The 22,085-nt window shown below is 40.3% G+C and overlaps 1 pseudogene across 1 annotated transcript in view; it reads right to left on the bottom strand.

Moving 5' to 3' along the window:
• Positions 1-10,581, bottom strand: part of LOC308628324 (chromobox protein homolog 1-like) — a 39,708-nt pseudogene extending 29,127 nt beyond the window's left edge. Inside the window, exon 1 of the transcript in view lies at positions 10,397-10,581. The product of the transcript in view is annotated as a chromobox protein homolog 1-like (transcript). The remainder of the gene's footprint in view (positions 1-10,396) is intronic.
• Positions 10,582-22,085: the final 11,504 nt, after the last annotated feature.

Raw genomic sequence — 22,085 nt, 5'->3', positions numbered from 1 at the left:
AATACCTAGAGACAAATGACAATGAAAACACAATGATCCAAAACCTATGGGACGTAGCAAAAGCAGTTCTAAGAGGGAAGTTTATAGCAATACAGGCCTACCTCAAGAAATAAGAAAAATCTCAAATAAACAATCTAACCTTACACCTAAAGGAACTAGAGAAAGAAGAACAAACAAAACCGAAAGTTAGCAGAAGGAAAGAAATCATACAGATCAGAGCAGAAATAAATGAAATAGAAACAAAGAACACAATAGCAAATATCAATAAAACTAAAATCTGGTTCTTTGAGAAGATAAACAAAATTGATAAACCATTAGCCAGACTCATCAAGAAAAAGAGGGAGAGGACTCAAATCAATAAAATTACAAATGAAAAAGGAGAAGTTACAACAGACACCAAAGAAATACAAAGCATCCTAAGAGATTACTACAAGCAACACTATGCCACTAAAATGGACAACCTGGAAGAAATGGACAAATTCTTAGAAAGTTATTACCTTCCAAGACAGAACAAGGAAGAAACAGAAAATAGGAACAGACCAGTCACAAGTAATGAAACTGAAACTGTGATTAAAAATCTTCCAACAAACAAAAGTCCAGGACCAGAAGGCTTCACAGGTGAATTCTATCAAACATTTAGAGAAGAGCTAACACCCATCCTTCTCAAACTCTTCCAAAAAACTGCAGAGGAAGGAACACTCCCAAACTCATTCTATGAGGCCACCATCACCCTGATACCAAAACCAGAGAAAGATGCTACAAAAGAAGAAAATTACAGACCAATATCACTGATGAATATAGATGCAAAAATCCTCAACAAAATACCAGCAAACAGAATCCAACAACATATTAAAAGGATCATACACCATGATCAAGTAGGATTCATCCCAGGGATGCAAGGATTCTTCAATATACGCAAATCATTCAGTGTGATACACCATATTAACAAACTGAAGAATAAAAACCATATATCATCTCCATAGATGCAGAAAAAGCTTTTGACAAAATTCAACACCATTTATGATAAAAACTCTCCAGAAAGTGGGCATAGAGGGAACCTACCTCAACATAATAAAGGCCATATATGACAAACCCACAGCAAACATCATTCTCAATGGTGAAAAACTGAAAGCATTTCCTCTAGGATCAGGAACAAGACAAGGTTGCCCACACTCACCACTATTATTCAACATAGTTTTGGAAGTCCTAGCCATGGCAATCAGAGAAGAAAAAGAAACAAAAGGAATACAAATTGGAAAAGAAGAAGTAAAACTGTCACTGTGTGCAGATGACATGATACTATATACATAGACAATTCTAAAGATGCCACCAGAAAACTACTAGAGCTAATCAATGAATTTGGTAAAGTTGTATGATACAAAATTAATGCACAGAAATCTCCTGCATTCCTATACATTAATGATGAAAAATCTGAAAGAGAAATTAAGGAAACACTCCCATTTACCATTGCAAGAAAAAGAATAAAATACGTAGGAATAACCCTACCTAGAGAGACAAAAGACCTGTATGCAGAAAAGTGTAAGACACTGGTGAAAGAAATTAAAGATTATACCGACAGATGGAGAGATATACCATGTTCTTGGGCTGGAAGAATCAATATTGTGAAAATGACTATACTACCCAAAGCAATCTACAGATCCAATGCAATCCCTATCAAATTACCAATGGCATTTTTTAGGGAACTAGAACAAAAAATCTTAAAATTTGTATAGAGACACAAAAGACCTGGAATAGCCAAAGCAGTCTTGAAGGCAAAAAGCAGAGCTGGAGGAATCAGGCTCCCTGACTTCAGACTATACTACAAAGCTACAGTAATCAAGACAATATGGTACTGGCACAAAAACAGAAACATAGATCAATGGAACAAGATAGAAAGCCCAGAGATAAACCCATGCACCTATGGTCAACTAATGTATGACAAAGAAGGCAAGGATATACAATGGAGAAAGTGCAGTCTCCTCAGTAAGTGGTGCTGGGAAAACTGGACAGCTGCATGTAAAATAATGAAATTAGAACACTCCCTAACACCATATGCAAAAATAAACTCAAAATGTATTAGAGACCTGTATGTAAGACTGGACACTATAAAACTCTTAGAGGAAAACATAGGAAGAACGCTCTTTGAAATAAATCACAGCAAGATCTTTTTTGATTCAACTCCTAGAGTAATGGAAATCAAAACAAAAATAAACAAATGGGACCTAATGAAACTTCAAAGCTTTTGCACAGCAAAGGAAACCATAAACAAGACCAAAAGACAACCCTTAGAAGGGGAGAAAATATTTGCAAATGAATCAACGGACAAAGGATTAATCTCCAAAATATATAAACAGCTCATGCAGCTCAATATTAAAGGAACAAACAACCCAATCCAAAAATGGGCAGAAGACCTAAATAGACATTTCTCCAAAGAAGACGTACAGATGGCCAAGAAGCACATGAAAAGCTGCTCAACATCACTAATTATTAGAGAAATGCAAATCAAAACTACAATGAGGTATCACCTCACACCATTTAGAATGGGCATCATCAGAAAATCTACAAAGAACAAATGCTGGAGAGGGTGTGGAGAAAAGGGAACCCTCTTGCACTGTTGGTGGGAATGTAAATTGATACAGCCACTCTGGAGAACAGTATGAAGGTTCCTTAAAAAACTAAAAATAGGGCTTCACTGGTGGCGCAGTGGTTGAGAGTCTGCCTGCCGATGCAGGGGACATGGGTTCATGCCCCGGTCCGGGAAGATCCCACATGCCGCAGAGTGGCTGGGCCTGTGAGCCATGGCCGCTGAGCCTGCGCGTCCGGAGCCTGTGCTCTGCAATGGGAGAGGCCACAACAGTGAGAGGCCTGCGTACCGCAAACAAAAAAACAAAACAAACAAAAAAATACTAAAAATAGAATTACCATATGATCCAGCAATCCCACTACTGGGCATATACCCAGAGAAAACCATCATTCAAAAAGACACATGCGGGCCTCCCTGGTGGCGCAGTGGTTGGGAGTCCGCCTGCCGATGCGGGGGATGCGGGTTCGTGCCCCGGTCCGGGAGGATCCCATGTGCCGCGGAGCGGCTGGGCCCGTGGGCCATGGCCGCTGGGCCTGCGCGTCCGGAGCCTGTGCTCCGCAGCGGGAGGGGCCACAAGAGTGAGAGGCCCGCGTACCGCAAAAAGAAAAAAAAAAAAAAAAAAAAAAAAAAAAAAAAAAAAAAAGACACATGCACCCCAATGTTCATTACAGCACTATTTACAATAGCCAGGTCATGGAAGCAACCTAAATGCCCTTCAACAGACAAATGGATAAAGAAGATGTGGTACATACATAGAATGTGATATTATTCAGCCATAAAAAGGAACGAAGTTGGGTCATTTGTTGAGAGGTGGTTGGATCTAGAGACTGTCATATAGAGTGAAGTAAGTCAGAAATAGGAAAACAAATATCGTATATTATTGTATATATATGGAACCTAGAAATATTTTACAGGTGAACCAGTTTGCAGGGCAGAAATTGAGACACAGATATAGAGAACAAACATATGGACACCAAGGGGGAAAGCGGTGGGGGGGTGGGGGGTGGTGGCGAGCTGAATTGGGCGATTGGGATTGACATGTATACACTGATGTGTATAAAATTCATGACTAATAAGAACCTGCTCTATAAAAAATAAGTAAAATTCAAAAATAAAATAAAAAGATTAATATATAGAAATCTGTTGCTTTTCTGTACACTAATAATCAACTATCAGAAAGAGAAAACAAGAAAACAATTCCATTTAAAATCACATCAAACAGAATATATACCTAGGAATAAACTAACAAGGTGAAAGACCTATACTCTGAAATCTATAAAACATTGATGAAGGAAACTGAAAGATGACATGAAATGGAAAGATGTCCTGTGATCATAGACTGGAAGAATTAATATTGTTAAAGTGTCCTTACTACCCAAAGCAATCTACAGATTTAATGCAATTCCTATCAAAATACCCATGACATTTTTCACAGGCCTAGAACAAATAATCCTAAAATTTATATGGAACCATAAAAGATCACAAATAGTCAAAGCAATCTTGAAGGAAAACAAACAAACAAAGCTGGAGGTATCACTCTCACTGACTTCAGACTGTACTGCAAACCTACAGTAATCAGAACAGTATAGTACTGGCACAAAAACAGAAACATAGATCAATGGAACATGATAGAGAGCCCAGAAATAAACCCATGCACTTATGGCCAATTTATCTATAAAAAAGGATACAAGAATACACAATGGGGGAAAGACATTCTCTTCAATATGTGGTCCTGGGAAAACTGAACAGCTACATGGAGAAAAAGACAGTTCATTCAAAAATTATACTTGGGGGCTTCCCTGGTGGTGCAGTGGTTGAGAGTCCACCTGCCGATGCAGGGGACACGGGTTCGTGCCCCAGTCTGGGAAGATCCCACATGCTGCGGAGCGGCTAGGCCTCTGAGCCATGGCTGCTGAGTCTGCGCATCTGGAGCCTGTGCTCCACAACGGGAGAGGCCACAACGGTGAGAGGCCCGTGTACCGCAAAAAAAAAAAAAAAAAAAAAAAATTATACTTGGAAATTTCCATACCACTCTCTCACAAATTATTAGGATAACTGGACATAAAATCAATAAGGAATAGAAGAGTTGAAAAACACTATCAAAAATTGAACCTGGGGCTTCCCTGGTGGCGCAGTGGTTGAGAGTCCGCCTGCCAATGCAGGGGACACGGGTTCGTGCCCCAGTCCGGGAAGATCCCACATGCCGCGGAGCGGCTGGGCCCGTGAGCCATGGCCGCTGAGCCTGTGCGTCCAGAGCCTGTGCTCCGCAACAGGAGAGGCCACAACAGTGAGAGGCCCGCGTACTGAGGAAAAAAAAGAAAAAAAAAATTGAACCTGATGTTTATTCAGTTAACTCCACACAGTAGCAGCAGATTACACATTCTTTTCAAGCACACTTGGAGCATTGTCAGGATGTTACACTATAAGACTGAAATTGAAGATGACACACACAGATGGAAAAGTATAATGTGTTCATGGACTGGAATAATCAATATTGTTAAAATGATCATACCGCCCACGGCAATCTACAGATTCAATGCAATCTCTATCAAAATACCAATGGCATATTTCACAGAACTAGAATAAATAATTCTAAAATTTGTACGGAAACACAAAAGACCCCAAATAGCCAAAGCAATCTTGAGAAAGAACAGAACTGTTGGTATAACACTCCCTGACTTCAAACTATACTACAAAGCTACAGTAATCAAAACAGTAAAGTACTGGCACAAAAACAGACACACAGATCAATGGAATAGAATAGACAGCCCAGATACAAACTCACACACTTATAGCTAATTGATCTATGACAAAGGAGGCAAAAATATACAATGGGGAAAAGACAGTCTCTGCAATAAGTCATGCTGGGAAAACTGGACAGGTACATATAAATCAATGAAATTCAAACATTTTCTCACACCATATACAAAAATAAACTCAAAATGGATTAAAGACCTAAACTTAAGACTGGAAACCATAAAACTCCTAGAAGAAAATGTAGGCAGAATACTCTTTGACGTAAATCGTAGCAATATTTTTTTAGATCTGTCTCCTAAGGCAAAAGAAACAAAAGCAAAAATAAACAAATGGGACCTAATTAAACTTAAAAGCTTTTGCACAGCAAAGAAAACTGTCGACAATACAAAAAGACAGCCTACTAAATGAGAGAAAATATTTGTAAATGATACGACTGATAAGGGGTTAACGTCCAAAATATATAAACAATTTATTTAACTCAGTATCAAACAAAAAAACAACCTGATTTTAAAAATGGGCAGAAGACCTGAATAGACATTTTTCCAAAGAAGACATACAGATGGTCGACAACTGAAAATATGCTCAATATTGCTAATCACCAGAGAAATGCAAATCAAACCCACAATGAGATATCACCTCACACCCATCAGAATGGCTATCATCAAAAAGATCATAAATAAGAAATGCTGGTGAGGATGTGGGAAAAGGGAACCCTTGTACACTATTGGTAGGAATGTAAATTGGTGCAACCACTGTTGAAAGCAGTATGGAGGTTCCTCAAAAAACTAAAAATAGAACTACCATATGATCCAGCAATCCCACTGCTGGGCATATATTTGAAGAAAAGGAAAATTCTAATTCGAGAAGATACATGCACCCCAATGTTCATAACACCATTATTTACAATAGTCAAGAAATAGAAGCAACCTAAGTGTCTACCAACAAATGAAGATGTGACATATATACACATACACACACACACACACACACACATATACACACACACAATAGGATATTACACAGCAATAAAAAAATGAAAATTTGCCATTACAACAGCATAGATGGACCTGGAGGGTATTATACTTAGTGAAATAAGTCAGACAGAGAAAGACAAATTCTGTATGTTACCAGTTTTATTTGGAATCTAAAAAAACAAAACTGATGAATGAATATGAACAAACCAGAAACAGACTCACAGATACAGAGAACAAACTAGTGGTTACCAGCGGGGAGAGGGAAGGGGTTTAGAGGATTAAGAGGCACAAACTACTGTATAGAAGAAAAATAAGCTACAAAGATGTAATGTACAGCACAGGGAATACAGCCAACATTTTATAAGAACTTTAAGTTGAGTATAAACTATAAATGTTCTGAATCACTATGTTGTACATCTGAAACTAATATTGTAAATCAATTATATTTCAATTTTTAAAACATGACTGAATGATGAATAAATGGAGGAGAAGGGACCAATCTTCCACACAGAAGAATTCCAAATAATATGTGTAAATTATCCCTGCCCCCTTCTGGGAGATGGAGCTTAATTCCTTTCCCCTTGTGTGTGATCTGGACTGAGTGACCCACTTCCAAGGAATAGAGATCAGAAAGGAAAAAATAATAACTTTACAGTGGAGAAACCTGGCAGATGCAATCTTAACCTACTGATTAAAGTTATATCACCATTAATGTCATGCTGTTAAGGCCCTAATATGATGCATTGAAAAGGGTACTTCACTCTGAATATTCTTTCCAGAAACCTACAACCCCATTCTAATCATGAGAAAATATCAGAAAAATGGAAGGACATTCTATAAAATACTTAGCCAGTATTCTTCAAAAGTGTTAAGGTCCTAAAAATACAAATAGAATGAGAAACTGTCACAGATTGGAAAAGACTAAGGGGACACGATGATTAGGTGTTATGGGTACCCTGGGCTGGGTTCCGGAACAGATAGAGACTATCAGTGGACAAACTGGTGAAACTGGAATAAATTATGTCATTTCATTAATAGTATTGTACTAATGACAACTTCTTAGTTTTGACAAATGTGCCACAGTTGTTAGATGTTAATATCAGGGGAAGCTAGGTGAAGGGTGTATAGGAGCTGTATACTGTCTTTGCAATTTTTCTGTAAAACTAAAATTATTCCAACGCAAAAAAGAAAAAGTGTTAAAGAATGAGAAACATGTCTATGGAATGATCTGGAGAAAACTCTGAGACATAAGTGAAAAAAAAATCAAGTCGTACAATGATGGGTATTGTTTGCTATTGTTTGATTGTAAATGCTGAGACCGCTTCTAGAAAGACGCCCCCCCCCCCAAATTGGTAAGAGAGTTGCCTCAACGGGAGGGTAACTGGGTGGGATAGAGAGAGGAGTGGAAGGGAGACTTTTTGCTCTGGAGCTTTTGTACCTTTCAAATTTTATACCCTGTGCAAAAAAGTAAATTAAAAAGTGGGTAGGAATATTGCCTTTGGTCAAAAGGGCTCGTAAAGATCCTTTAAATTACCCAGGATTAAACAAAAATCAATTATAAAAATTTGGTTGAGTTCCCCCAGAGAAACAGCTGGCCTGAATTTAGGAGCCACAACGTGTGGTTCTCTGCGCTCAGGCCGGTGGGAAGGGGCCACCCTGGGAAGCTGTGAGCCCGAGGCAAGCAGCGCTCGGCAGCTTTACACACCCTCCTGGGCGCAAGTCACGGTTCTCAGTTCTTGCTCTGCCCCTCGTCCTGGTTCGCTTTTTTTCTTCCTTAACAGCTTTGGTTGAAGTCACTTCATTTGCCACTTTCCTCGTCAGCACTTCCCCTCCCCTGCTTTTCTTTTCTTTGTAACACTGCCGTTGCATAACTCTAACGTTATATATTTGCTTGTTCTGAATATATACTGCTACATAACAAACTATCCCAAATTTGGTGAGGCAATAGCCATTTTGCGGTGCTCACGAATTCTGTGGGTCAGAATTTGGACAGGGCACAGCAAGGATGAATTGTCTCTGTGCCACGATGTCGGGGGTGACCTCGATGGCTGGCGGCTAGGATCACGTGTCTGGATTCCTGTGCTGTGCTCATTGGAAGACGATGCTCACCTGGGACTGAGTACAGTGCCACCATGTGGCCTTTCCACCTGGTTTGCGCTTCTGAGCGCATTTACAGGTGCGCCCGCAAGAGGAGTCAGAAGAGCAAGTGTTCTGAGAGACATGACCTTTTATGAGCTAGTCTGTGAGGTCACTTGTGCTGTTCTCTATTGGCTGAAGCAACCCCAGGCCCGCCCAGACTCAGGGCGGAGAGGCATCAACTCCACCTCTCCCTGAGAGGAGCGCCAGAGAACTGGGGCCATGTTCTAAGACCACCACCACACTCGTTTATTTTGTGTCTTCTTTCTACGACGGCAGGGACTCTCTTGGTTTTGTTTTCTACCATATCCCTTGTAGGCACACAAAGATATTTTGCTGATGAATGCTGTATAATGCTCATGTGGAGAAAGTGTCATTTCCCAAAGTGGAATGCCTCTCTGCCACTGTGTGTCGTCTTGCTGGGATGGCAAATCCAAGTCACCTGCCATTCTGCTACAGAAACCCATGTGGTCCCTTCACTGGTCACTTTCTCTCCCCTCTCCCAGCCAAGGGCTTGACATGTGATCTACATGTAGCTGGTCAGTATATCTGTCATGGGACCGCACATCTCGAAGGCAGTGACACAGTGCAGAAAAACCGCTAAAGCCACTCTGGCAGTAGCTCCAAGGCAGGACTGTTGAGCAGTTCCTACTATTGACTGTCCCCACCAAAGGTGCCAGATTCCTATTTGTTCCAAGACTATGTCTCCATCCTCCCTTGAATCCTGTTGCTTCTCCCACACAGGAAACGATGTTCAACATCACTAATTATTAGGCAGGTGCAAATCAAAACCCCAATTAGCGATCACCTCATGCCAGTTAGAATGGCTATTATCAAATAGGCAAGAAATAACAAGCGTTGGTGAGGATGTGGAGAAAAGGGAGCCCCTCCTACAGTGTTGGTGGGAACGTGATTCGGTGTTACTACTATGGAAACAGCATGGAGATTCATCAAAAAATTAAGAAAAGAACTACCATGTGATCCAGCTATCACACTTGTGGGTATTTATCCAAAGAATTCTAAAACACTAATTTGAAAAGATATATGCACCCCTATGTTCATTGCAGCACTGTTTACAATAGTTTCAGTCACGCAAGATGAAAAAAATTATTGGGATCTGTTGTATAACAATGTGCATATAGTTAACAATACTATACAATACACTTAAAAATTAAGAGGGTAAATTTATGTTATGTGTTTTTTTACCACACACAAAAAAGAGCAGGGCAGGGCAATGTTTTAAGTAGGTATGTTTAAAAAGTAAGGAGAAGGAGGAAGAAGTCAAAGAGGAGGAGGAGGGCTTCCCTGGTGGCACAGTGGTTGAGAGTCCGCCTGCTGATGCAAGGGACACGGGTTCGTGCCCCGGTCCTGGAAGATCCCACATGCCGCGGAGCAGCTAGGCCCGTGAGCCATGGCCGCTGAGCCTGCGCGTCCGGAGCCTGTGCTCCACAACGGGAGAGGCCACAACAGTGTAAAGGCCCACGTACCGCAAAAAAAAAAAAGAGGAGGAGGAGGAGTCCTTGTCTCTGCCTATATACAGACATATGTTTAAAATTTATAAACAAGCTTTCCTATCTCCTGGATGTCTCTGAACCTTTATATGCTGCTGTGCATTGGGACTCTGGGACCGGGAAATCTGTGGAAGCAACCCAAGTGTGGCATATAATACAATGAAATATCCATCATCTAAAAAGAAGGAAATTATGACATATACTACAAAGTGGATGCACCTTGAGGGCATTTTGCTAAGGAAAATATGCCAGTCCCAAAAAGACAAATACTAAATGATTCCACTTGTGTGCAGAGCTTAGAATAGTCAAAACCATAGAGGCAAAATGTAGAATGGCGGCAGAGTGACATCAGCAGCATGGCAGATTGAAACACTCCCTCTGTCTCTCCCTTTCACTCTACACCCAGTAGAACATCTACAACTCAACAAAGATACCTCTGCCCAACAAGGTTCCAGAGAATTCCACACGTCTGTACGTCTAAAGGTGGGTGGACTGGAACATATAGAGGATGTGGAACCAGGGAACCTGGAGGTGGTGTATGCAGCCCTGGCCTTCTGGCTAGGATGGCTAAGCCCACAGCACCAGAGAATCTGGTAGCATCAGGGGAGGCGGTGCACATGACTCCAGCCTTCAGGCAGCAAGGTACCTGTGGCCACAGGTAACTAGGAAGCAGTGGCAGTGGAACCTGGAACCCATTCTTCCAGCTGCTGAGGCGCCCACAACTCTGGCCCCGACTCCCATGCCCCACAGTGGTGGAACCTACAAACCTTACAACACTGGACACAGCAGAGGGGCCCCCGCTATCCTGGCTACCTCCTCACCCTCACACCCCCCCAGCAGCAGCAGAAGAGCCTGTGAATCAGGGGATCTCAGTCATGGCAAAAAGAGCTCACTATCCAAGTGCCCTAGGCAGTGATGCCAGAGTCACTGAGAGCAGCTAGGTACCTAAGACCCCAGAGGCACAAGAAGCAACAGCAAGGGCACAGGACAACACCTCTGACAGAGGCTGTGGAAAGTGCAAAATCGCAAATATGAACAGAAGCAGCTCACGTAAGAGAAACCAAAAACTTGTGCTATAGCGCCACCTACTGAGAAACAAAAGAATGGCCTCTAAATTTTTACCGGATGATTCTTTAGAGTCAAATAAAAATGCTTTTGTTATTTCAAACGCACCAGCAGAGGGACAGCTCATCAAACACCATGAAGAACCACAGTAACACCGTGCCACAAAATGAAACTTACAATTCTCCAAAAAACAATCTTAAACTGATGGAATATTGTGATCTAAAATTCAAAATAACTGCCAGGAATAAACTCAATAAGATACAAGAAACTCAGAAAGGCAGTGCAATGAGCTCAGAAATAACACTAATGAACAGAAGGAATACTTTACCCAGGAGAGTGAAATTCTTAAAAGAACCAAACAGAAACTTAGGAGCTGAAGAACTCAGTAAATGAGATGAAGAATGCATCAGAAAGCATTGGAAATAGAGCAGAACATATGGAAGAGAGAATTAGTGGGCTCAAAGATAGAAATCTAGAAATGATATAAGTAGAAGAGGAAAGAGAAATAAGATATTAAAAAATGAGGAAATTCTATGAGAGATATTCAATTATTTTAGGAAGGGCAACATTAGGGTAATGGGTGTCCCAGAAGGAGAAGAGAGGGAGAAGGGATCAGAGAGTTTATTTAAAGAAATAATAGCTGAGAACTTCCCAAACCTAGGGAAGGAACTGGATATATAAGTTCATGAAGCTAAGAGAACACCTAATAACCTCAATGCGAAAAGGCCTTTTACAAGACACATTACATTAAAATTGTCAAAATTCAATGACAAAGAATTTTCAAGGCAACCAAGGAAAAAAGAATGGTAACCTACAAAGGAACTCCTATTAGGCTATGAGCAGATTTGTCAGCAGAAACTCTGCAGGCCTGGAGGGAATGGAATGACATTCTCAGAATACTGAAAGATGAAAACAGCCACCCAAGAATACCCTATCCAGCAAAGTTATTATTCAGATGTGGAGGAGAAAGAAAGACTTTTCCAGACAAACAAAAGCTTAGAGAATTCATCAACATTAGACCTGTCTTACAAGAAACGTTAGACGAAATTCTACCAGAAACAAAAAGGCAAAACTACACAAAACATTGATTAAGGTGATAAATAGACAATCAGAAAATTGCAACTCTGTATCAGAATTGGTTTTTAAACACTATATTATAGCATAAAGGTTAAAAGGGGGGAGTAGAAAAATAACTATAGCTACTTCAGTTTGGTAACATATTCACAGAATAAAAAGGGATAATTTGAGACAAGAAAAACACAAAAGGGAAAAAGGAAAGGACAGAACCTATATAGGTAAATGAACACAAGATGTTATCAGCAGAAAAAGAACTATTTTATTTATGAGACATTTTATAAAAATCCCATGGTAGCCACAAAATATAAGTAAGAGAAGAGACACAAAGCATTAAAAAAGAAGAAACTGAGAAAACATCATAAAAAACCCACCAAACCAAAATGGCAGAGAGAAACACAATGAAAAGGCAACTGCGAAGGTGCACAGCAACCAGAAAAGATAAAATGGTAGTACTAAGTCCTTGTCTATCAATAATCGCCTGAAATGTAAATGGACTGAATTCACCAATCAAAAGACACAGAGTGGCTGGATGGATTGAAAAACAAAATGCAACTATATGCTGCCTCCAGGAGACTAACCTCAGCTCTAAAGAGAAACACAGGCTCGGGCTTCCCCAGTGGCGCAGTGATTGAGAATCTGCCTGCCAATGCAGGGAACACGGGTTCAATCCCTGGCCCGGGAAGATCCCACATGCTGCGGAGCAACTAAGCTTGTGTGCCACAACTATTGAGCCTGTGCTCTAGAGCCCATGAGCCACAACTACTGAGCCCACATGCTGCAACTACTGAAGCCCACAGGCCTAGAGCCTGTGCTCCACAATGATGAAGCCACTGCAATAAGAAGCCTGCACACTGCAACAAAGAGTAGCCCTCGCTCGCCGCAACTAGAGAAAGCCCGCGTGCAGCAACGAAGACCTAACACAGCCAAAAATAAATAAATAAATAAATAAAATTTTAAAAAGAGAAACACAGGCTAAAAGCAAAGGGATGGAAGATGAAACTTCAAGGAAATGGAAGCCCAAAGAAAGTGGGTGTAGCCATACTTACATCAGACAAAATACACTTAAAGCCAAAAAAGGTAACAAGAGACAAACATAGATAATATATAATGATAAAGGGGACAATTCATCAAGAAGACATAACAGTAATTAATATATATGTATCTAACATAGGGATACCAAAACATATTAAAAAGTGCTTAATAGACCTAAAGGGAGAAGTTGACAGCAACACAAAAATATTAGAGGACTTTAATACCCCATTTACATCAATGGATAGATTGTCCAGACAGAAAGTCAACAAGGAACTTTCTCAAGGATAGACTATATGTTGGGACACAAAACAAGTTTCAGTAAGTTTAAGAAGATTGAAATCATACTAAGCATCTTTTCCAATCACAATGGTATGAAACTAGAAATCAACTACAAGAAGAAAGGTGGAAAAATTATAAATATGTGGAGGCTGAACAACATGCTATAAAACAACTATTGGGTCAATGAATAAATCAAAGGGGAAATAAAAAATTACCCAAATACAAATAAAATTACAACACACCAAAATCTATGGGATGCAGCAAAAGCAGTACTCAGAGGGAAATTTATAGCAGTACAGGTCTACCTCAAGAAACAAGAAAAATCTCAAATAAATAATCTAACCTTGGGCCTTCCCTGGTGGCGCAGTGGATAAGACTCCACATTCCCAGTGGAGGGGGCCTAGGTTCAATCCCTGGTCAGGGAACTAGATCCCACATGCCTACTGCAAATAAGAGTGTGTATGCCACAACTATGGAGCCTGCGTTCCTCAACTAAGACTGGGCACAACCAAATAAATAAATAAATATTAAAAAGAAATGATCTAAACTTATACCTAAAGGACTAGAGAAATAAGAACAAATGAAATCCAAAGTCAGTAGACAGAAAGAAATAATAAAGAAAAGAAATAAATGAAATATACCCTGAGAAAACCATCATTCAAAAAGAGACATGTACCACAATGTTCACTGCAGCACTATTTACAATAGCAAGGACATGGAACCAACCTAAACGTCCATCAACAGATGAGTGGATAAAGAAGATGTGGCACATATATACAATGGAATATTACTCAGCCATAAAAAGAAATGAAACTGAGTTATTTGTAGTGAGGTGGATGGACCTAGAGACTGTCATGCAGAGTGAAGTAAGTTAGAAAGAGAAAAACAAATACCGTATGCTAACACGTATATAGGGAATCTAAAAAAAATGGTGATGAACTGATGAACCTAGTTTCAGGGCAGGCATAATGATGTAGACATAGAGAATGGACTTGAGGACACAGGGTGGGAACGGGAAGCTGGGGTGAAGTGAGAGTAGCATCGACATATATACACGACCGAATGTGAAATAGTTTGCTAGTGAGAAGCAGTAGCATAGCACAGGGAGATCAGCTCGGTGCTTTGTGATGACCTAGGGGGGTGGGATAGGGGGGATGGGAGGGAGGTTCAAGAGGGAGGGGATATGGGGACATATGTATGCATATGGCTGATTCACTCTGGTGTACAACAGAAACTAACACAGTATTGTGAAGCAGTTATACTCCAATAAAGATCTATTAAAAAAAGAGGAATGAAATAGAAGCTAAAAAGACAATAGAAAAGATCAATGAAACTAAGAGCTATTTTTTTAAAAAAATAAACAAAATTAACAAACTTTTAGCTAGCCTCACTAAACAAGAGAGAATTCTGTAATAAATAAAATCAGAAACAAAAGAGGAGAAATAACAATGAATAGCACAGAAATATAAAGGATTATAAGAGAATATTATGAACAGTTATAAGCCAAAGAAATTGTACAACCTAGAAGAAATGGACAAATTCTTAGAATAATACAATTTCCCGAGACTGACTCGTGAATAAATAGAAAATCTGAATAGACTAATCACTAGTACAAAGATTAGACAGTAAACAAAAATCTCCCCCAAAACAAAAGTCCAGGACAAGACAGCTTCACAGGTGAATTCCAAGAAGATTTATTTAATACCTACCTTTCTCAAACTCTTCCAAAAAACTGAAGAGAAGGGAACACTTCCTAACTTATTTTATGAAGCCAAAACCAGACAAGGACAACACACAAAAAAGAAAATTACAGGCCAGTATCTCTGATAGACACAGATACAAAAATCCTCAACAAAATATTAGCAAGCCAAATACAACAATACATTAAAAGGATCACACACCATAATCAAGTGGTATTTACCCCAGAGATGCAAGGATAGTTCAACACCTGCAAATCAATCAACATGATACAGCACATTAACAAAATGAAGGATAAAAACCACATGATAATCTCATATGCATCTCAGATGCAGAAAAAGCATCTGACAAGATTCAATGCCAAGTTATGATTAAAAACTCTCAATAAAGTGAGTATAGAAGGAATGTATGTCAATGTAATAAAGGCCATATGTGATAAACCCACAGCTAACTCAATGGTGAAAAACTGAAAGCTATTCCTCTAAAATCAGGAAGAAGAATAATATGCTCACTCTTGCCACTCTTACTCAACTTAGTATTGGGAAGTACTACCCACAGCAATTAGTATTAAAAAAAAAAAGACATCCAAATTGGAAAAGAAGTAGTAAAACCATCACTGGTTGAGGATGACATGATTTTATATATAGAAAACCCTAAAGACTCCACCAAAAATCTATTAGAAATAATAAATACAGTAAAATCAACATATAAAAATCTATTGCACTTCTATACATTACCAATGAGCTAGAAGAAAGAGAAATTAAGAAAACAATCCCATTTACAATTGCAAAAAAGGAGATGAAAGACCTGTACACTGAAAAGTATAAGACATTATTAAAAGAAATTAAAGACACAAATAAATGGAAAGATATTTGTGTTCTTGGATTAGAAGAATTAACATTGTCTTAGGTGATAAGAACATTTATATAATCTACACATTCAGTGCATTCCCTATCAATATCCCAAGGACATTTTTCACAGAAGTAGAACAAAAAATTCTAAAATGTATGTGGAACAACAAAAAACCCTGAATAGCCAAAGCAATCCTGAAAAAAAAGAACAAAGCTGGAAGAATCACACTCCCTGATTTCAAACTGTATTACAAACACACAGGAATCAAAACAGCATAGTATTGGCAGAAAAACAGATACATAGATCAATAGAATACAGTTGAGAACCCAGAAATAAACCCATGCATATATAGACACTAATATTTGACAAAGGAGCAAAGAACATACAATGGAGAAAGGATAGTCCCTTCAATAAATGGTATGGGGAAACCTGGACAGTCACGTGCAAAAAATAAGACTAAACCACTATCTCACACCATACACAAAAATCAACTCAAAATGGATTAAAGACTTGAATGTAAGACCTGAAACCATAAAACACCCAGAAGAAAACATAGGCAATACGCTGTGACATAGGTCTTAGCAATATCTTTTTTAGATATGTCTCCTCAGGCAAGGGAATCAAGAGCAAAAATAAACAATCAGGACTACATGAAATTAAAAAGCTCTGCACAGCAAAGGAAACCATCAACAAAATGGAAGACAACCTACAGAATGAGAGAAGATATTTGCAAATGATATATCCAATGAGGGGTTAATATCCAAAATATATAAAGAACTCATACAACTGAACAATAACAAAAAACAAACAACTTGATTAAAAAATGGGCAGGGGAGCTGATAGACATTTTCCCAGCGAAGACATACATATGGCCAACAGGCACATGAAACGATGTTCAACATCACTATTAGGGAAATGCAAATCAAAACCCCACTGAGATACCACCTCATGCCTGTTAGAATGGCTATTATTAAAAAGTCAGGAAATAAGTATTGGTGAAGATGTGGAGAAAAGGGAATCCTTGTGCAGTGTTGGTGGGGATGTAAATTGGTGCAGCCAGTATGGAAAACAGTATGGAGATTCCTCAAAAAATTCAGAATAGAACCACCATATGATCCAGCTGTCCCACTTCTGGGTATTAGCCAAAGAATATGTGAACACTAACTTGAAAAGATACATGCACTTCTATACTCATGGAGGCCTTATTTACTATAGCCAAGATATGGTAACAATCTAAGTGCCTATCAACAGGTAAATAGATAAAGAAGATGTGGTATATATATGTGTACACACACACACAGACACAATGGAATACTACTCAGCCATAAAAAGATGAAATCTTTCCATTTGCAACAACATGGTGGAACTTGTTATTATACTAAGTGAAATAAGTCAGACAGAAAAAACAAATGCTACAGGATTTCACTCATATGTGCAATATAAAAAAATAAACATAAGATAAATGAACGAACCAAACCAAACAAACATGTAGATACAGAGAACAAAATAGTGGTTGTCAGAGGAGAAGGAACACAGGGGAGGGCGAATAGGGAAAGGGGATCAACTGTATGGTGATGGGTGGAAACTAAATATTTGGTAGTGAGAACATGGTAGGGTATACAGCAGTAGAAATGTAATGTTGTACACAAGAAAGTTACATAATGTTATAAACCAGTGTTACTTCAATTTAAAAATGAATAAAAACATTCAGCAGGATAGAAAAGATCGAAGTGTATCACATGCATTCAATTCATGAAACTCCTATTTCCATTTCACTTACATGCATGTATGTGTTAGGTCATTATGTAAAATGTGCTTCTTATTGGGGTTGTGGTTTAAAAGGTTTGAAGGCACTTGCTCTGGGAGCTGCTCAAGGAGACGGCTCTGAGATAACTTAGGAAACAGAGGACAGTCCTAGGAGACCAGCCTGGCCTGCGTCTGTTTGGTTCTGTCCAGTACTCTGATTTCTGGCCCTCCGAGCAAGCCTACCTCCTGGATGAAGGATGCACCCTCAGGCCTGTTGCCTATCAGCAGAAGTCCCCCACAGGCACTAGTATTGCATGCAGCTTTTCTTCCTTTACTGAATGGCAACTGGCCTTCATGAGCCTGGCTTTCTCACCCAGGTGGAGCTGCTGCCTCAGAGTAAATACCTTCAGGACCACCATGTGTTGGGTGGGTCTCCTGTGCTTTGTGAAACTCAGAGACAGAGGCCCAAGGGGTCATTCCTGATGGCCAGGAAGGGGTCCAGTGCTGCAGCTCCTCACCTTCCCCTCAGCCTTAATTCTACCTGTTCTTGTTTCTTAACTACCATCTCCTCCTAAAAGTCTTCATTTTCTCTCCTTATTTTCTGCACCATATTTTTGGCTTAGATTCTGTCCAGTTTCATACTTTTAAATATATCACAGGATGCCCTCTCTTTGCTAGGCATTGGGTTTTTTTGTGGTATAAACCTTATCTTTTCTCAGGCATCAGACTCTTGTGAGAAAGGCCTGCATGCCTTCTAAAAATTCTTCACCATGCTAAGCACTTAGTAGATGCCTAGTAAATACTCATTGAACTGAATCAAAATATAGGCTCAGATTTGTCAAATAAATAAGGATCACACCTATTTAGATTATGAGCATGAGTGCTGGTGCAGCCACTATAGAAAACAGTATGGAGGTTCCTCAAAAAACTAAAAATAGTTGCCATATGATCCAGCAATCCCACTCCTGGGCATATATCTGGAGAAAACTATAATTCAAAAAGATACATGCACCACTATGTTCATAGCAGCACTATTCACAATAGCCGAGACATGGAAATAACCTAAATGTCCATCAACAGATGAATGAAAGAATATGTGGTACATATACAATGGAATACTACTGAGCCATAAAAAAGAATGAAATAATACCATTCGCAGCAACATGGATGTAACAGAGATTATCATACCAAGTGAAGTTAGAAAGACAAATACATATCACTTATATGTGGAATCTAAAATATGACACAAATGAACTTATCTACAAACAAGCAGACTCACAAACAGAACAGACTTGTGGTTGCCAAGGTTGGGGGGGAGGGGGAGTGGGGGAGGGTTGGATTGGGAATTTGGGATTAGCAGGTGTGAACTATTATACACAGAATGGATAAACAACAAGGTCCTACTGTAGAGCACAGGGAACTATATTCAATGTCCTGGGATAAACCATAATGGAAAAGAATGTATATATATGAATAACTGAGTCACTTTGCTGTACAGCAGAAATTAACACAACATTGTAAATCGACTGTACTTTAATAAATTTTTTAAAACAGAGGATGAGTGCTTATTTCTCAAATTTGGGCTGAATAAAATCATGATAATGAGTAAGAATCATAATAATCACCATTCATTGATTGCTTACTATGTGCCAGGACTGTGCACGGGCTTTATATGTATCATTTAATTTTGATCCTCACAACAGCCCTAGTGTGTTACAAATTATGACCATCGTTGCCATTTCGTCAGTGAGGAAACCGAAGCTTACAGAAGCTGGGAGACTTGTCCTGCGTCACATCACTGGTAGGCGGGGTGAGCAAAGACTCCAATCCAGGCTGAGAGCCCCAAAGCTGGGGGCTCCATCATCATTTAGTGACAAGTAAAGCAAGGCAAAGAACTCAGCTCTTATAGTTATCACAATCACGATCCAATAATTTATGGACCACAAATCAGACATCACCATTTGATCCTGCACAGTTGCTTCCTAAAGGAATTACCCTCAAGCTTACTTGAATTCCTCATTTGCAGAGTGGGGATGACGCTATAAACTACCTCCAAAGGGTTGCCATGGTTAAATGAGATGGTGTGCGAAGTTCTCAGGCCTGTGCCCGGCACGCAGTGGATGCTGAGAAAATAGTACCCGGTACCTGCTGTCTGTTTATTATGGGATGGCCCATCCAGCCCTGGGCCTGATTCCATGATATGCAAGTGGCCTTGATAATGACAATCACATCAAGGTAAAAATGACTACAAAAGAAGCCTTCAGGGCTTCCCTGGTGGCGCAGTGGTTGAGAGTCCGCCTGCCGATGCGGGGGACGCGGGTTTGTGCCCCGATCCGGGAAGATCCCACGTGCCGCGGAGCGGCTGGGCCCGTGAGCCATGGCCGCTGAGCCTGCGTGTCCGGAGCCTGTGCTCCGCAACGGGAGAGGCCACAACAGCGAGAGGCCCGCGTACCACAGAAAAAAAAAAAGATGGAGTTCTCATCTTTGGACAAAAGTCTCTACTAAAGGCCTCTTTTTTTTTTTTTTGCGGTAGGCGGGCCTCTCACTGTTGTGGCCTCTCCCGTTGCGGAGCACAGGCTCCGGACACGCAGGCTCAGCGGCCATGGCTCACGGGCCCAGCCGCTCCGCGGCACGTGGGATCTTCCCGGATCGGGGCACAAACCCGCGTCCCCCGCATCGGCAGGCGGACTCTCAACCACTGCGCCACCAGGGAAGCCCTATGGGGAACTTTTGATCTCCCTAGACTTGCTTCTCTTAGAACCAAATTAGAAGACCGAGGCTCTAAAATACAACAAACTGAACGGGACGCCTGTTTCAAACGCCTGTTTCAACTGGTACCGTGAGGCTTCTAAGCATATTCGGGATACTAAAATTGCCTCTTTACAAAAGACCTTTTCTAAATTAATCAATGTGAACAAACAACTGAAGACAAAAAAACCTTTGAAGCTTCCTTTTCCCCTTCCCCGTCCTCTTTATCTCCAACCCCACCTCCTTCATACCCTCCTCTTCCTCATTCGAATTCTCTCACTGAACTTTGCTTTTTCTCCAAACCTCTCCCTACTTCTTCCTCATCTGAACCCATTAGAACCTGTCGCATTAAAATCAGACCCTCTGAAGATTCTAATGCTAAGCCCCTAGTTTTCAATGCCCCCATACCCTGGACTAAAGCTGAACTACAAGCCACAAAGATTTTCCTAAAGTAGAACTAAGGATCCCCCATATATTTGCCGAGGAATTCAATGTACCTGTTCAGACTTACCGACCAGGTTTCTCAGACTTAGACCATGGAGCTCACATGCTTGCTGGTGAAAGCCAAGCCCAAGACTGGATGAAAAAGGCGCACTGGGATAGTCCTGAGAAATCTGTAGAACAGCAAATGAAAGCTCAACCCCCTGCCTTGATATAGGATCAGGCTCGGGCAAACTTAAATGATTTCACCTGGCTTTCCCAAAACCTACTGATTGAAATAAGATTCAGCCTTGCACCCAGACACACAATGAGCCTGTGCATGATTATTACAGCCAGTTCCCAATTATTTTTAAGGAAAATTCTGGCCTTTCTATGGATGTTGATTGCACTTGGGTAGCCTTCAACTTAGTTTATTAATGGGCTGAACTGGGATATTTCCCTTCTAGTTAAAAGGACCAGGATGGAATGGGAAACCATGTTCCCTCCTAATTCCCAGTGACGGGGCTCTGGGCTTTCCCCAGTCCTTCCTCTTAACCAGCTTGGAGCGGGATGAATCTCTCTCTGTCCTTGTCGATATCAGAGCTACTCTCTCAGTGCTCAATCCCACTATTACTCACATCCCTTGCCTGGGAGTACTAAAACGGTTCAAATAGTGGGGGTCTCTAATAAATTTAACATGTTCCTATCTCTAAACCTGTTCCCTTTTGTTTAGTTCCTCTGAGAGATACACTTTTCCCCTTTGTTCCTCCACCCCTACTCATTTATTAGGTGGAGATTTCTTAAAGAAATATTGTCTGGAATTTCTTCCTCCCCAAAAGGGGAGCTAATTCTAGAATTTGACAGTAGTGTTACCAAGCAAGGGCTTGCTGCCAGACATGCATAGAAGTCAATTCCATGGCACCGGCTTTTGAAAAAGAAAGAGCTTTATTGTGAGGTTGACTGGCAAGCAGATAGAAGGCAGGGCTCAAATCTGTCTCCTTGATCCCGGGTTAGGGGGTTAGGGGAATTTCAAACTTGGCAGAAGTTGATTGGATAGCCTCAAATCAGTACATATATGATAATCAAGGTACTTAGGCTGCTGGAAGCCAGATTTTCCTTATTTTAGGACCTCTCCCTTCTTAAAGCCCTCTGGTGGCAACATTTCTAGTCTTTGAGTTCCACAGACTGAAGATATTTGGTTCTGGG

Source organism: Mesoplodon bidens, assembly GCF_964165515.1.
Source record: "Mesoplodon bidens genome assembly, chromosome: 15".
Classification (NCBI taxonomy): domain Eukaryota; kingdom Metazoa; phylum Chordata; class Mammalia; order Artiodactyla; family Ziphiidae; genus Mesoplodon; species Mesoplodon bidens.
The sequence above is the reverse complement of the archived record's forward strand: the minus strand, read 5'-3'. Positions and strand labels throughout refer to the sequence as shown.